The 16,550-nt window shown below is 40.0% G+C and overlaps 1 pseudogene; it reads right to left on the minus strand.

The window, feature by feature from the left end:
• Positions 1-434: 434 nt before the first annotated feature.
• Positions 435-13,998, minus strand: LOC140268238 (uncharacterized; annotated as a pseudogene).
• Positions 13,999-16,550: the final 2,552 nt, after the last annotated feature.

The raw sequence follows: 16,550 nt of genomic DNA on the forward strand, positions 1-16,550 counted from the left end.
TTGTTTATGTATTTAGCAGACACTTTTATCCAAAGCGACTTACAAATGAAGATATAACAAGCTATATAAAAAGCTAACAATAAACTACATAGAAGGAACCCACTAGTCCGACTCTGTAAGAGGTGACAGAGTAGAGATAGGGTGCAGGCATAGAAGGAAGTGCAGAAAGATAAAGTGCAAAGATAGAGGGGGTAGGTAAGTACAAGGTGAGTGCTAAGATAGGAGATGCTCTCTGAAGAGCTGGGTTTTCAAGAGTTTCTTGAAGATAGACAGGGACGCCCCTGTTCTGGTAGCGCTCAGTAGGTCATTCCACCATCGTGGGACGACACATGAAAACAGTTTGGATTGTCTTAGGTGTGGTGTAGGCACTGCTAGACGACAATCCTGGAACAAACAGAGGGACCGAGTTGTGACATAAGCCTTTGCAAGAGCATTCAAGTAGATGGGAGCCATTCCATTAAGCACTTTGTAGCTAACATCAGTGACTTGAACTTGATGCGGGCAGCTAAGGGTAGCCAGTGGAGTTCAATTAACAGAGGGGTGACGTGTGCTCTTTTAGGCTGATCGTGCCGCCGCGTTCTGGACCATCTGCAGAGGTTTCATAGTACAGGCTGGGAGACCAGTTAGGAGAGCATTGCTGTAGTCAAGGCGGGAGATGACCATGGCCTGCACCAGGAGTTGGGTGGCATGTTGGGTTAGGTATGGTCTCATCTTTCTTATGTTTAGTAATGCAAAGCGGCATGAACGAGCAACCGAGGTAACGTGATCTTTGAAGGTTAGTTGGTCATCAATCATGACACCCAAGTTTCTAGCAACCTTTGATGGAGCAAGAGATAGGGATTCGGTTTGGATGCAGATGCTGTGGTGTATGGTTGGTTTGGCTGGGAAGACAAGCAGTTCAGTTTTTGGGAGGTTAAGTTGGAGGTGATGGGCTTTCATCCATGTTGATATGTCAGAGAGACAGTCTGAGATTCATGCTGAGACCGTGTGGTCATCAGGGGGGAATGACAGATAGAGCTGGGTATCATCAGCATAACATTGGTATGAGAAGCCATGTGATCAGATGATCTATCCTAGTGAGATGTTGTATATGGCAAAGAGAAAAGGTCCCAGTACTGAGCCTTGGGGGACCCCTGTGGCAAGGTGGTGCGCTGCAGAAGTGTGACCAAGCCAGGATACTTTGAAGGACCGACCAGTGAGGTATGATTCAAACCAGAAGTGTGCTCTCCCTGTGATGACCATGCTAGAGAGTATGGACAAAAGGATACTGTGGTTGACAGTGTCAAATGCAGCTGATAAGTCGAGCAGGATAAGTACAGAGGACTTAGCTGTCGCTTTGGCTTCTTTTAAGGCTTCTGTCACAGCTACAGAGCCGTTTTGGTGGAGTGTCCACCTTTAAACTCAGATTGGTTTGGGTCAAGGAGGTTGTTATGTGAGAGGTAATTGGTGACCTGCTTAAAGACCGCCCTTTCAATGATTTTAGACAGAAACGGGAGGAGAGAGACCGGCCGATAATTCTCCACATGAGTTGGAGGGAGGGAAGGTTTCTTGAGCAGCGGTGTAACCTGAGCTTGCTTGAATGTGGTAGGATATGTGCAAGTATGTCAGTGAAGCATTAATCACATGCGTGACTGCTGCAGTTACAGTAGGAGTAATGGATTGGAGAAGATTAGTAGGGTCCAGCGGGCATGTAGTAGGACGGCTACATGTGAGAAGTTTAGACACACTGCTCTGAGCGAGAGGGGTAAATGAGGAAAATTATGCAGATTTTGTGGTAACAGGTTTGGTAAACTGTTTGCTTATAGCTGCTAATTTGTCAGTAAAAAATGAGGCAAAGTTGTCTGCTGTTAGATTGGTAGCAGGTGGCGGAGGCAGAGGATTAAGGAGAGTTTTGATGGTGGAAAAAAGTTTCCAGGTGTCAGTAGTACTATGAATCTTGTTGATGTAGAAAGACTTTTTTGCATCAGTAACACTGGATGCGAATGATGACAGTAGCGCCTGGAATTTAGCTAGATCTGCCATTTGTGTCATTTCCTTGTGCCATTTCCTTTCAGCAGCTCTGAGATTGGTGCGCAACGCTCGGAGAGTATCATTAAGCCAGGGGTGAGACTGGGAGGATCGGGAGGGTTTGGTGGATAGAGGATACAGACTATCCAGTGATAAGCTCAGAGTAGAGCAGTTTGTTCAGTTTGAGGGTGTCTGCCGTCAATTTTGCTGCCGTCAAGCATCACTTCAATGAGTTCCAGAGTGAAATTCCTGAGACCCAACAGCAATTGGTTATGCAGCGAGGACAGTTAGGAACAGTAGTTAAAACTGTGGAAGGCACAGTCTTGTTGTTGAACTCCCACAGTGAAACTCTGATGAAAACGGTCGCAGCAGAAGATACACTGTTGTCGGTCTTAAAGGTTGACCATGCTCACACACAACTGGTAACTATGCTCATGTCGGATCCGATAAGAGATGTTAGCTCTTCCGTAGATACTTTAGCTATGGGCAGAATTCCTCCCTATTTAGGATCGCTACCTTTAGTACAGGACATTCTGTCCACAGCTACTAGAGAACTCGTCTACCCCTTACAAGGCTATCTATCTTATACACTAGGCAGTGCGGTTCCAATCTACGTCAATCCAGAAGCCCGTGAAATGGCCTTCATCATCAACCTACCCATAGCTACCACCAACAACATCTACCGGCTAAAAAATGTTGTTAATTTTGGAATCTGGCAAGGTGAAACCCACGTTAAAGTGCACACACCAACGGTGGTAGCATATCACGATAGTTCTCCCAACATATACCTCGCACCCAGTTTGCGAATGTGCACCCTTACAAGGGACATTCATTATCTCTGCCCCAGTAAACCATTCATGAGAGATGATACAGAGGGCCTTTGTGGACTCAAACTTCTCACTAATGATTCTCAGTCTTCAACTACTCTCACACCAAAATACCAAGTTACCACCACACAAGCGGAGACTGTGAAAAATTGCTGGTTGGTTAACACCCCAGCGAAAATAGCAACCATTAGCTACCATCAACACGATACGTCCACTAGAATCGAACTACCGAACCGCACGCTGTGGGTCACAGTCCCTATAGGCGCAATTCTCCACATAGGGGACCTGGCTCTCTATCACCTTAACCCTGATCAATATGACAGCAAAATCTCTGAATTCTACTCTAAACAATCCCCAAGGACTTAATCCCTGGAGCTTGATGCGAACACAGTCACTCAACACCAGTACAAAGGCATTAAAACAATCGATGTAAGCCCAGTGGAGAACGTGGTGCAAGAAATAGCCTCGTACAACAAACTACCCCTTCAGACTTTGTCCAGACACAGTAATCGCGACCATGGTTGCCCTAAGCTACCTCCTTTCTTTTGGGGTAGCCTATCTCTATTTTCGGCGCGCCAAAGCTCTCCAGGGCCACATTAACAAGTGGATGGCATGCCTAGGAAAACGTCAGAAGCCAGATCAGACACAAAACACCAATGACCTACTAAATCTTGAGGAGGAGACAGAATGGGGAGAAAGTAAGGTTAACCAAATGCCCACAGTCCTTGAACTGGTGAGTGATTACTAAACTCTACGCCAACCCAAATGAATTGTAGATATATCTATATCTATATATATAAAATTTTCTTATTGGTTTCTCATTTGTGTTGTGAACTCACTGTTTTGTTGTACAGTGTTTTGATGGTGTTGTTGTTTGGATCTGACCTGCTGGGGACTACAGATGTAAAGTAGCCTTTTGGCTAATTCTGGCATATTTACATTGACATATTCATCAATATGCACCATCGCTTTTAAATAAATAAATGACATATAGTAATGTGATTTGTGCTTGTTAGTTTTCTTCAGGTTCATGTCACACACGTTTAATTTAATCTTTTTTTCTTGTTTTCCTCCTTATTTACAGATCAGGTTTAACTACTGTTAACTAGATTTTTGCCAAGGATAGTTTTGTTTTTTCCATTTTCTCAACCATAAAGAAACTAACAGTCTGCAAAGCAATGCTTTTAAAGTTACCCAATGCTGTATATACCAGACAGCTGAAGCAGACTTATTGTTCACTGATAAAATAAAAGTTAAAATACAAAAATATTGCAAAGAAATTTTCCTGCTTTTTTCAGTGGACTCAGTGGTTCACAGCTGAATTTCAAATATCTACTTATTGGGAGTAACTAGCAGTTGAGAGTGTAATGTATAATTTAGAAAATAAACCAGTTTGCGTTCACATCTTCTCTGTGTATGCCCTCAGGCAAAGCCTTCCGTCCTGTTCAACATAGAGCTTTCTTGGCTCTCTACAGAAGAATGGGGACCACAGTGTCTGGAACTGGCCGTCACTAGCCTGCCAATCAATTTGTTTAACTCCCTAGGCAAGGCCAATGATTGGTGGACCCTGCACACACAGTCCTTTCCTGCCAACAAAGCACCCCATATGCCCTCCCAGCAGGACCCGGCCCTGATATGGGGCCCTTGTATTTAGAGACCCAGTTATAGGAATTTGGAGCTAATAGGATGAAAGGACTACCATCAGTGATTTGAATCTCGTAGCAAATCAAGTGGAATGTGCATTCAGGATGTCACTCATCCACTCCTCTACACTCTGCCCACAGTCACACTGCTCTGCTGACAAGGACTTAATTCTTACAGCAGCAACACTATTCCAGCAATACAAGTTGAAATAAACAGGTTAAATGAAAGCTTTTCGTTATTGTATAGTTGCATATTTCACAAATGCTAGACGCATTTTATTGTTCAGAATTTTAAAACATTTGCAATTTTGTCTCCCTTTTTGTTTTGTAATTGTTTGAGTTTCAGTTTTCAGAATCATTTGAACCATAAAGCTAAACAAATGCATCTTATCTTCATTTAGTAAAGACTAAGTTTGCTTTTGCCATGTCATCTAACCTTTTGAAAATTAATTACTAAAAGAATAGTCTTTAGATTTTGATTAACGAACCTTGAGTTTGTTTTAACCACAAAATAAAAGTTGGTTTATTACATCTTGATTTTATTAGCCCTGTGTCCAAGAAATTGTGTTCTTAAACAAAGATTCCTTCCCAATTGTGTTTCTATACTGTAACTCTGTCAGCAGGAGAGTGGCCCCACTTACTGGATGGCATACAAAGTACTGTAATATTCAATATTATCGTTCTGTGAACCAATCCTGTGTTGCTAGATTTAAGCTACACAAGTGCTACTGAACTGATTATTGATTTGTTAAAAAGCTGTTTCCAAAGTCAATTCAATCATCTCATATTGCACATAGTAGAAGTTTTGTCATCAGTTTCCTCAGGGCTATCTTGCCCAGTTTACCACTAACTCTCAGAGGACAGCATGTCCCTAAGACAACATGAAGGGATGGAATTATACTGTTTTTCGTCATCATCGTCAAACCCTTTTTTTAAATCAGCTCAACATGATGGCCAATGACCCACCGACTTTCTATCTGGCAGATGACTGCTCTTCCTCCAGAGAAGAGGAAGGTTATAACATGTAATGCCACTGTATTTACCCTCATTTGCATTTTTTTCTGTTTTTTTTACTTCACAACCTGTAAATTAAATTGATGTGTTTTGAGATTTTATGTAAATGGTGAAATAAAATTAAATGAAATAAAGGTTTTTAGAAAGTATGAACAAATAAGTTCATAATTAATTAATTCAAAACATTTTAAAAATGTAGTGTGTTTACTACAACACCCTCTAGGTTTGAAGACTTAAATTAAAATCGGATGCTGCAAAATAATCAATAGAAAAAGTTACATCAGTTCAGTTAAGTGTATCTGTGTCACAGCTAGGTGACCAGCCGCCTGAAGATATGGACTCAAGGAGGGGCGTAGCACCAAATTCTGGGCCCTGACCACCACCACCCCACAACCCATACCCCCAAAGCTGAAAGTATCCAATAAGGGCTTACTACCAGTCCAGTTAACTAACCACACATTAATCTCTTAAACATACAACAAAAATATCCTGATCACACAAGACCACTAAATTTTTGTTGTATTTGCAGAATGAATAAAATCTAGAACAGCAAATGCCATCAAAGGTAACCTACCATCATAGGCCTTCATGAAAATTGAGCACTTTTGCGTTTGGCTGAAGAGAACAGCTTTTTGTCAAGAAAAATGCCATTTCAGATTTCAACATTAACAAAATGCTTAATTTATAATGAAAGATAAAACTTGACTCACTAGTCCACCCATCCATTTTTTATACACGCTTAATCCATTGGTCGAGTCGCGGGGGGGCTGGAGTCTATCCCAGCGGTCGTTGAGCGAGAGGCAGGCTACACCCTGGACAGGTCGGCAGTCTATCACAGGGCCACACAGAGACAAACAACCACACACACGCTGACACTCACTCCTCGGGACAATTTAGAGACACTGCCAGAGGTTTCTTCCTGGTTCTGGTTCTGCCAGAGGTTTCTTCCTGTTAAAAGGGAGTCGTTCCTTTCCACAGTCGCCTCAGGCTCAGGATGGGAGATTGGACTGAAGAGAAGTTTCAGTGCAATCTGCTGGTTTCCTTAGCTAGGATATTGTTCTTGAATTGGCTCTATATGAATGAATTAGACTTATTTTGAATTTATTTTGGATTTGATTGGATTATGATTACAATGGATTGGACACTAATTGGCTTGAATTGAATTATTTTATTGAAGAACCCTGAGATGACACTTAAAACTTGTGATTTGGTGCTAAATGTAAGGAGGGGGGGGGGGGGGGGGGGGGGGGGGGGCATTTTTCAATAAAACAAGTCTCCTTGCCAGCAGGGTACTGAATGCTATGACTTGTTGTGAGGATTTAGGCAGATTGAGTCTAGGGGTAATTCCAAAAAGAGCAACCAGGGGATCTGAGCCCACAGCACAACCAGAGACCTTGCTTAATGCATTGAAAATATTATTCCAGAATTTAGAGAGTTGGGGACATGTCCAAAAACTAATGTATGTAGTCTGCTGGTACAAGTTTACACCTATTGCAAGCGTGTGTTCTGTCCGGATATATTTTAGCTAATCTGGCATCAGTGAGGTGACTCCTATGTAAAATCTTGCATTGTATAAGTTTATGTCTTGCATAGATAGAGGAGGTGTAAACGAGTCGAAGTATGCATTCCCATTGGTCATCTGTATATACTTCATACTTTGAATGCTCAGGAATGTGAAGTAGCTGCAGACAAAATATTATGTTTACAGCTAATATTCTAGTAATGCATTCTTCTGTAATGTGACAAACACATTTATTGCTGCTTTACTTGGATTTAAAAGATTAATGCACACCAGGTGAGTGTAATCAGCTTGAGGGAGCTGGGGCGGTTTAACTTGAAGAGTGGGTTGACAAAAAACAATTGTTAAATTATAGACTTATAGAGTCGTATCCTTAGAGACTTGTCGTTGTAACTGTTACAAAAGGAGGCTCTATAACGTATTGACATTATGGGAGTAGAGTAGCTTGCAAAATTATACCTACTCCCTTGATATTTTTTTCCAATTTTTTGTGTTGCAACCAGTAAAGTAAATAGTTTTTTTTGGAATTTTGTTTGAAAATATACAAAAAAATGGTCCAAACTGATAGTGAAAAAAATGAAAAGTTTTCTCAAAAGCATTTCTTAAAAGATTAAAAGATAAAAGAAAGATCTTAAAATATATTCCATTTGGTGTGAAACACCTAAATACAATCTGATAGAATCTGATACAAACAACCCAAAAATCCATTTTGATTCAGCTATGAGATTCAGAAAAATCTCAAAGAGAACAACAGCAAGTGGACTGAAAACAGAGATGAAGGTTTGGTACAACAAAGGAAAGAAAATAGTGAAATCATCTCTAAATTTGTAAACAGATTTCCTGTAAATGTGTTAGCAAAGTTGCATAGAATCAGTCAGGTTGACTCAGGTGTTTTGGTTGATCTAGATGAACTGCTGAAAAAATGTCTGCCTAATAAAAACCTGATACTGGTTATCAGAATTTATAATTTATCCATACCATGTTCTATCTGTGTATTAGAAATTAATCTTTGAATTTTATCAGATTAATTTGGATTACTGACTAGATTTTTCTTTTCTTTTAATTAGGTTTGGAAGCTTTCTGTTCAAATCTATTTCTGGATTGATAAAATCAAGCCAATTAAATGAAACACCCTAAACATAGTGAAACCAATTTATTGGAGGGGATTTGGAGAGAAGATTTATCTTTCAATACCATCGCTTTTACATCTGTGGGCCATTTAATGCCTGTAGCTCAACACTTCATAACAAAGCTGATTGTTTCACTTAACAAAACTATTTGGGAATAGTTGTTAATCTCCCTCTTTGGTGGAGTCTGTTTTGGTCAGACATAATCTGCCATAGTCTGATTGAGCTGCATAATCCCAGCCCCTTAGCCTGTATTGGACATCTCTGTTGGCTGCTGGGTGTATGACCCCACCCCCCTTCTCCTCTGGCGTAGCTTCTCTACTGTATGAGTCTGCCCTGGGGGCTAAACAATATGCTCCTATTTTTTAATTAATCAAAACCTAAATCTATGTCTCTGAAAGCAGAGTCACAGGCTGAGAAGCTTTTCTGCATTGAGTACTGTTTCCTTTTTTTCCTCATCTCCAGCCTTCCACCAACTTTTTCAACTCTTTCTCTCTTTTACTTGTTCTTGACCCTGTTTTCCTCAGCACATTTTCCTCTGTTTAGCTGTTTTTTCCTCTTCTTTCGCTTCTTTTAATTTTCTTCTCCCCTCAACCCCCACCGCTAATTTATTCCTTTTCCTTCATAACCCCACCCCCTACTCCCCTCTTTCCCCCTAATCCCCTTCTTCCTTCCAGTGGAACAAAGTGTCCCTTCAGGAACTGACTCAGGGTCAGTATTTCTATCTGTATGATCACTTGTAGCAGTGCATAACTGAGCTCAGATAGGCGTCTGAAACTGTGCTGTGACACCATGCAGCCGTTGGAGATGACTGACAGCTGGGCTGGTCAGGGAATGAATGGAGGATCAATGACACATGTCAACAGACAGCCTTAAAGAGTTTGTGTGTGTGTGTGTGTGTGTGTGTGTGTGTGTGTGTGTGTGTGTGTGTGTGTGTGCGTGTGCGTGTGTGTGCGTGTGTGTGTGTGTGTACGAGGGGGAGGGATTCTTTTGGATAAATGAAAAAGAGCATGATCTTCTAATATGTATAGTAACACAATAACTTTAACCAAGTCAAACAAGCAGTCAAACCCCAGCTTGATATACTGAAGTTTAACTGAAAATAATCTAATAGTTGTCTGTAAATGAACCAACTGATTAACAGAATCGTTAGTTTCTAAGTAAAATGCATGTCAGTCATCTGAGACTGACAGCTGGTTCTGGTCATGCTATTCACTTTCTGCCAGTCTGACTCACTTTCCTACATAAATCACTGTGCCTTTATTAAAAGTGTAAATAGTCCATTGTTGCAAGAGTTAAAACTTCCAATTACTTTCACAACTCTCTCCAAATGTACTGTTTAAAGGCTCTCTCAAATATGGATAACTAATCCCTCACTTGTTTCTGTCAGTCTTGAGTTGATGCCAGATCAATGTTCCGTTCATGTTCTAGTAGTGCCCTCTCCTGGTAACTTTGAAGCCAAACATCACTCCCCTCTCAGATTATTCACTGTACAGTAGGCTAGATTGTGAAACATTTTCAAATGTATAGTTACACAAGAAATTCACTAAACCTAAAGTCCACCACCATTTAAATGTGTTGTTTATACTAACTTCTCTTGCATCAATTACACTTTAACTGGGGCGGCTGTAGCTCAGGAGGAAGAGCAGTCGCCCACCAATCGGAAGGTCGGTGGTTCGACTCTGGCTTCCCCAGGATACATGTCGAAGCGTCCTTGGGCAAGACACTGAACCCCACGTTGCTCCCCCAGTGTATCATTGGGGGTATGAATGTGTGTGAATGCTTAGAAAGCACGTAGTTATATCCTAAGACGTGCTGTATGAATGTGTGTGAGTGGGGTGAATGCGGCATGTAGTGAAGCGCTTTGAGTGGTCAGCTAGACTAGAAAAGCGCTATACAAGTACAAGTCCATTTACCATTTAACCGGAAAGATTGTTCTGATTCCTTTGATGAAACTCGAAAGCTAATCTGGGTACAAACAAAATCTGGGTACTTTACTTTAATGCCGTGTTTCTCAATCCCGGTCCTTATGACCCACTGCCCTGCATGTTTTCAATGTTTCCTTCCTCCACCACATCTGATTCAAATGAATGCCTTCTTATTAGGCCGCTGCAGAGCTTGATGAGCTGATAATTCAAAGGACAAGTACTTTTTCTGAAATTGCAGAAAATACAACAATTCTTAAATTAGTGCATCTACAACTCTGCTGGCTGATGCAATTTTGATTAAAACAGCATAACTTACAAACACTCATTTTACAATGAGACCAACAAGAAGATGCAACGCCTTGAGTCAAACATCCAGCAAAAACATGCCCTAATATGCAACCAGGAGTATGGTGAAAAATTCTCAAACGGAGGACCACTGCTGATAAAACAGTAGAGTGGTATTGTGTGTGCCTCTTTCCACACCAATTTACTCCATGATTTATGTAGCATATGCTTTGGAAGTAAATTAAGTCTTGTTTTACCAATGCTTCTCTACATTTCCAGCCTCAAAGGCATGGAATCTCTGGGTTGTGACAATGTGTTTATTCACCTGAAACTCATATCATATCAATGATTTCAAATGAATGGCTCCTCATCAGGCCGCTGCAGAGATTGATGACGAGCTGATAACCTTTTAAGTGAAACATACTAGCATATTTGTGGATTTGAAATTTTTCAGTGAGGGAGGAGGTCTGATATCAGAATGATCTAACCAGATGCTCTCAGACTAAATTAAATGAATTATGGGAGTACGAAATGAATTAAATGAATATATATATATAAAAAGATTCCCATTGCAAACTTCCAGAACGGAATTTAATAAGAATTCCTGTCTTATCAGCAAAAATAAATCTCAATTCAACCAGAGTAAGATAAGCATGATCTAAAACAAGTTCAGAAATGTGTATTGGAAGAACATTTTTAAGTGGAAGTAATTTTTAAAACCACATGAGGGTCACTTGCCTTGTTGATAAGGGTGAACTGAAATTGTATCATATATCTCTTATTTGTAAATTGCACTGATTTAAAGGGGACACAGGAGGAGGTATGGTTAAGTTAATAGTCATTGAAAACAAAATCTACTGAAGTAGCACATAACTACAGTGCAAATAGGAATGAATATCTTCATTCATGTTTCTCCATTTGTTTATTTTGAGTTTTTTTTTTTTTTAATTGCTGAAGGGCCAAGTTGTCAAGTAATACTTTCAGGCCTCACTGGTAGAGAACAATAAACCATCTGTGCTCAAGAACAATGCAAATACTGCCACGTTTCACACACTTACTCACACACACACACATCGGGCAAATTTATTCATATCACAAAATTCAATGACAAGGACATTCGGTGTGCATTGCATAGAATATAATTAAGACTTATAAAAGCACGAAAAGCAAAATTCACAAAATTAAAACAGAGTGAGAGTGCAGTTACAGTTATCAATCAAAGTTCTTCAATTCAATTTAATTGATTATTAAATGCAGTAGTAAACAGTAAAGTCTTAAGGTTTGATTAAAAAGAAGCTGGAGCTAGAGTTTGTTCCACTTGTATGGGGCATAAAACTGAAAGCATCTCCATGTGTCATGATCCTTGCTTTGGTTTACAGGTTTGGTATTTTCCTGTGTTCTGACTTTCTTTGAGTCTCCAGTTGCCTATCAGCTAGTTACCTGTTTTATTTTGCAGAGTTTCCCAAGGTGTTTAGAATGTTGAGTTTTACATATTTCTTGTGTCATGCCTGGTTTTCATCTCTGATAAGCACTCACTTGTCTTTGAGCCCCTCATCACTCCTCCAGTATAATTACCCCTTGGTTTCAATTGTTTGCTGTCAGGTCATTGTTTCATCTCCACGTCTCCGTCATTTGTGTTCCTCTGTGTTCTTTGGTTTCAAATAAACCTTAAGGTTTATCCGCCAGCTCCTGTGTCACACACTGCACTTGGGTCCACTATCGCGCCTACTCATGACACCATGTTTAGTTCTAACTCTCAGGACAGAAAGCGAACCTGGTTCATAATGTAGTCAGAGGGAGTTAATGGATCAACTCCCTCTGACTATTTAAATGTTCACGTTCCTCGAACCACAGGCATAGGAGGAGGAGTGGCAGCTATCTTCAGATCAGGGTTACTAATCAGTCCTAGACCCAAGATTAGTTTTAGCTCTTTTGAATCTCTGATTCTCAGTTTTTCCCACCCAAAGTGGAAATCACAAAAACCTCTTGTGTTTGTTGTTGTGTATCGTCCACCTGGCCCTTATTCTGAGTTTCTGTCTGAATTCTCAGAGTTTTTATCCCAGTTAGTGCTGAGTACAGATAAAGTCATTGTAGTGGGTGACTTTAATATTCATGTAGATGTTGAAAATGACAGCCTAAATATCAACTTTAATTCTATATTAGACTATTGGATTTTCTCAAAGTGTTCACCAGTGGCTGTGCACGAAGGGGCGGAAAAAAAATTAAAGGGCACATGTAGTGCATCCTCACCACTGTAGAGGGCTCTGTTTTGGCTCTGTTTTTTGGCTCTGAAGGGGGCACTTTAGCACCAATCTAATTTAGCATCAATGCACAGATCATATGTGATGCGCAAATGCAATTAACTCCCCCTGAGAGAGCAGAGTCACCCATAGTTGCACCGACTCTCTGTTCAAACAGGGTTCCATCGAATCTTTCTACTAATTCTGCTGATTGTGGATGATATGGCCAGTGATTTAGGTTCTTAGCTATTGGAGTGAAAACATTTGTAGCGTACTCGTGATGACCGGTAAAAAAAAGGGGGGGGGGGGTTGAAAAGGAAAGTTATTATTATGCCGTATGGACCCGACTGTCGTGCCGTGGAACCACAGTGCCATCTACAGATTGTGACAGCGAATCTTGGAATTAGAATCATTCTGTATTTTTATATTCCTGTGAATAATCCTGTAACTGCGGCATTAGTACAAATTAAATGTGTGTGTGTTACAATGAACCGGAGGTCCAACCAACGGAATAACATTTAGTAAATTAAATGTGTGTGTAATACATCTTCATTTTAATTGGTCACTCACCATAATCCATTGTCATCTCTTATTTGAACGCTGTCAACTGATTCCTGTTTACCTTGCTTATGTTTCATGTCTGTGTGATAAGTATGGTATTAATGTATTCTTTGAATGTGCTTTGGGATGCCGGGATAAGAGAGATTAACTTTTCTTTCATAAAAAGTTATTTTAAGAATGAAGCCCCTCTGTGACGCCCAAAGGCATCTCATTGGTTGGAAACCACTCATGAAACGCCGCCCTCGACAGTGAAGGCGAAGTGCGCAGCCATTCAAACCTGTCTTTTCGTTTTAGTCTTTAGTTAAGTTTTCAGTTCTAGTTTTTAGTTTGTTTTAGTTTAGTTTTATTTTATTTTGTTTGTTTCAGTTATAGTTTATTTTACACTTTCCGACTCTAGACTCCTTTTACTCTTTTAATCACTTATTTACCCTCTAATTAGACTATTTCACTTGTTTAATTTTTGTTACCTTTTTGGGACGTTCATTTCCTAAGCAAAATCCACGGGGCAGACTTAACCAATAATTCCCTTTTTGAACAAGTTTACTTGAAAACCCAATTTTTGTTGGGGTTATTTTTGACTCGACCCCGCTCAAAAGCCACTCAGTCACCTGCCCGCATCCTTCGGCCAAAAGGGGAGACGAGTCTGCCAGCATCAGGTGCCTTCAAGCGGTACCAGAACCAGAGACTGGACCGCACGCTCCAAGGATCCTTGGCTGCTCCACTGGCAACCACTTCACCGGGGAAAGAGAATCTACAAGTGCCCGCTTGGGGACTCGCTTATCCGATGAGCAAAGCCCATGGCGGTGGCCAACACCTCTGGATTCTGCTCAAAGTAAGGTCTACCCATATCAACCTCCCAAGGAACCTCGGCTGTTATTTTAACATGACCAAGTTTTCATTCATGCAACAAGCTATCCCTATATTTAACCAGAGACCGCTATGAAAATATTAAGTCCCATATCTCTGTTATCCCTGGAATATTTAGTGGAATCTGTGGTGTGATGTCCTCATTACCATACGCCCTGAATGCTGTTTTCCTCCATGTTAAATAAATGACCATATATAATCGATTTGTGTTTCATGTTTCTTAAGTAATTCTGGTTAATTCAGAGATAATTCTATCCTTCAGTAACGACTCTTATGATATATTCTTATACGTTGCTTCCACTGTAAATGGTAGGTAGTGCCCCTTTTCCTAAACAAGATCTTAAGAATTAATTTTATATCTAGAACGCTACACATTGTTTACAAAGTGTGTTTCACTGTCATTGTAATTCAATTCAATTCAATTTTATTTATATAGCGCCAAACTACAACAATTGTAAATAGTAGAAAGAATCAATAATTCTTTCTGGAATCGAAAAAAAAGAGGTATCATGTCTTTAACCAAGACGTTGTCTATTTTCACTGCACATGAGTGTGCATAAATGAATATTATCCATTTTGCGTGCCTATCAATTATCACTAAAACAATATTTCGTCTCTTCCCATTTGTTAAGTTCAATAAAAACCTTGCTGTTTTTGGAAATTGTTCTCTTTTAGGTCTTAGATTGGGTTGTGTTTTGTACACACTGAAGAAAATATTTTTCGAGTAATTCAAGAATCCATATGTTGTGAATACCACTTCCATGTTTCAATAATGCAGTATATCTGAACAGATTGCAAGGAAGGATCGGTTGTCCTTGTGGTCATTCATAGATATATTCGCTATTTGATTTAATTAATATTTATCTGCAGGTTTAGAAGTTGTTAATAATATTCAGATTTTGTTCAGTTTGTTCAGCTCTCTGGTCACTGTGGCAGTTTTTAAATGCACCATAAAATTAAACCTTGACTTGACTTGTTATGGCTCAGACTCACTGCAACTGTCTTTAAATTTCGTCAGAAACCCATTGTCACGATTTAGTTTTTTTTTTTGTGTGTCTTGTCTCGTCATTTCCAGTTTTATTTTGAAATCACTAACTTCCCTCTCGTTTCAGGTATTTTGCTCTTCCTCTTGTGTCAATTGTCTGATTGTCCTCCCTGATTCGCTAGTGTTTCCACCTGTTCCCCATGGTTCCTCATGTGTTCAAATAGTCTAAGTCTCCCTTGCCTTGTGCCAATGTGCTGTTTCTGTTATGAGCCTCACTCTAGCGTCATTGATCCACAGCCATAGAATCCTTGAGCCTGCAGTCGAGCAATCCTCCTGCAGAGCGTATCCTTTGTAATTTATTCTTTATACCTAGCTTTAGTTTTACTCACAGTAAGTTTCACAGTCTGGTTTTGTTCCTCTGTTTTGTGTTTTTTTTTGGAGAGATTTTTGTTTGTAACCTTTTCATAGTCACCTCCGTTGGGTGGTGACAGGAGCGTTGCGTTTCAGTTATTGTTAAAGTTTAACAATAATGATTTTTTTTTTTTTTGTAAAAAATCTTTTGACTTTAAATGACTGCAACATTCTTTTGTGGGGATGGTCAGTGTGGAAATACCAGATGGAGGATTTCTACATCAAAGAAGAGAAATTTACAACAACCTTTGCCCACGAAAGCATTTTGGGGGAGTTTTCTCACCCCCTCTTTCCACAGACCTGTGCCGTAAATTTAGGTAAATGCATTGATAGCTTAGTGCTAACGAAGCTGAACCAACAACAGACCCTCTCAGGAGAGTATTGGGGAAAACCAGAACAGGACCCTTCCGACCCTATCTGGGTCAAAGTAAACAGTGGTGACAGTTCGCCCTGACTCTGACCCAAGCCAGAGACAGCCGCTGCATGGACCTCTCAAAAGGATCTCACCCAGAATCACTTTTTAGCTGAATTTTTAAACTGTATTAAATGTGCTTTCTATCTTTGTACAAGTTCTTTCATGTTCTCAGTGATATCACAAGCTTAATTTTAATACCTTTTTCATGATCGTACGTGGAAGGATACGGAAGAAGTAATTATTTTGGAAAGTGAGCTTATGGAGCCACATTGCCCCCGAGTGGTTCGTAGAACTGAATAGTTAAACCCAAAACTAAGTCAACAACTTGCATATGACATGGGACATTTATATGAAATAATGCAAATGTTAACCAATGCTTCAGCTGTTTCTTATTGTATTCTGTGTTTAACACAGGAAAATAACATTGTTTGGTTCGTTATTCATACATCATAACTTTACAGATATCCATCTGAATTTTGAGACTCATAACCATCATGTTACGTTATGTTATATTGTTTTTTGATGTCTTGATATCCTAAGTTTATGCTATATCTTTACCCTTTATATCTTAACAAGTTATGGTGTTTTAGAATCCTCTGAACAAATGTTTACGAGACGGAGGAATGCAGGAGTCGAGTTGCTTTGAGGCACCCTCGTTGCAGTTCGCCTTACAAAATACGCCCAGGCAGACGTCACAACAGTTTCAGGCATACCATTGGCT

The sequence above is a fragment of the Leuresthes tenuis genome, unplaced genomic scaffold, assembly GCF_036924035.1.
Source record: "Leuresthes tenuis unplaced genomic scaffold, fLeuTen1.0.hap1 SCAF_14, whole genome shotgun sequence".
NCBI lineage: Eukaryota > Metazoa > Chordata > Actinopteri > Atheriniformes > Atherinopsidae > Leuresthes > Leuresthes tenuis.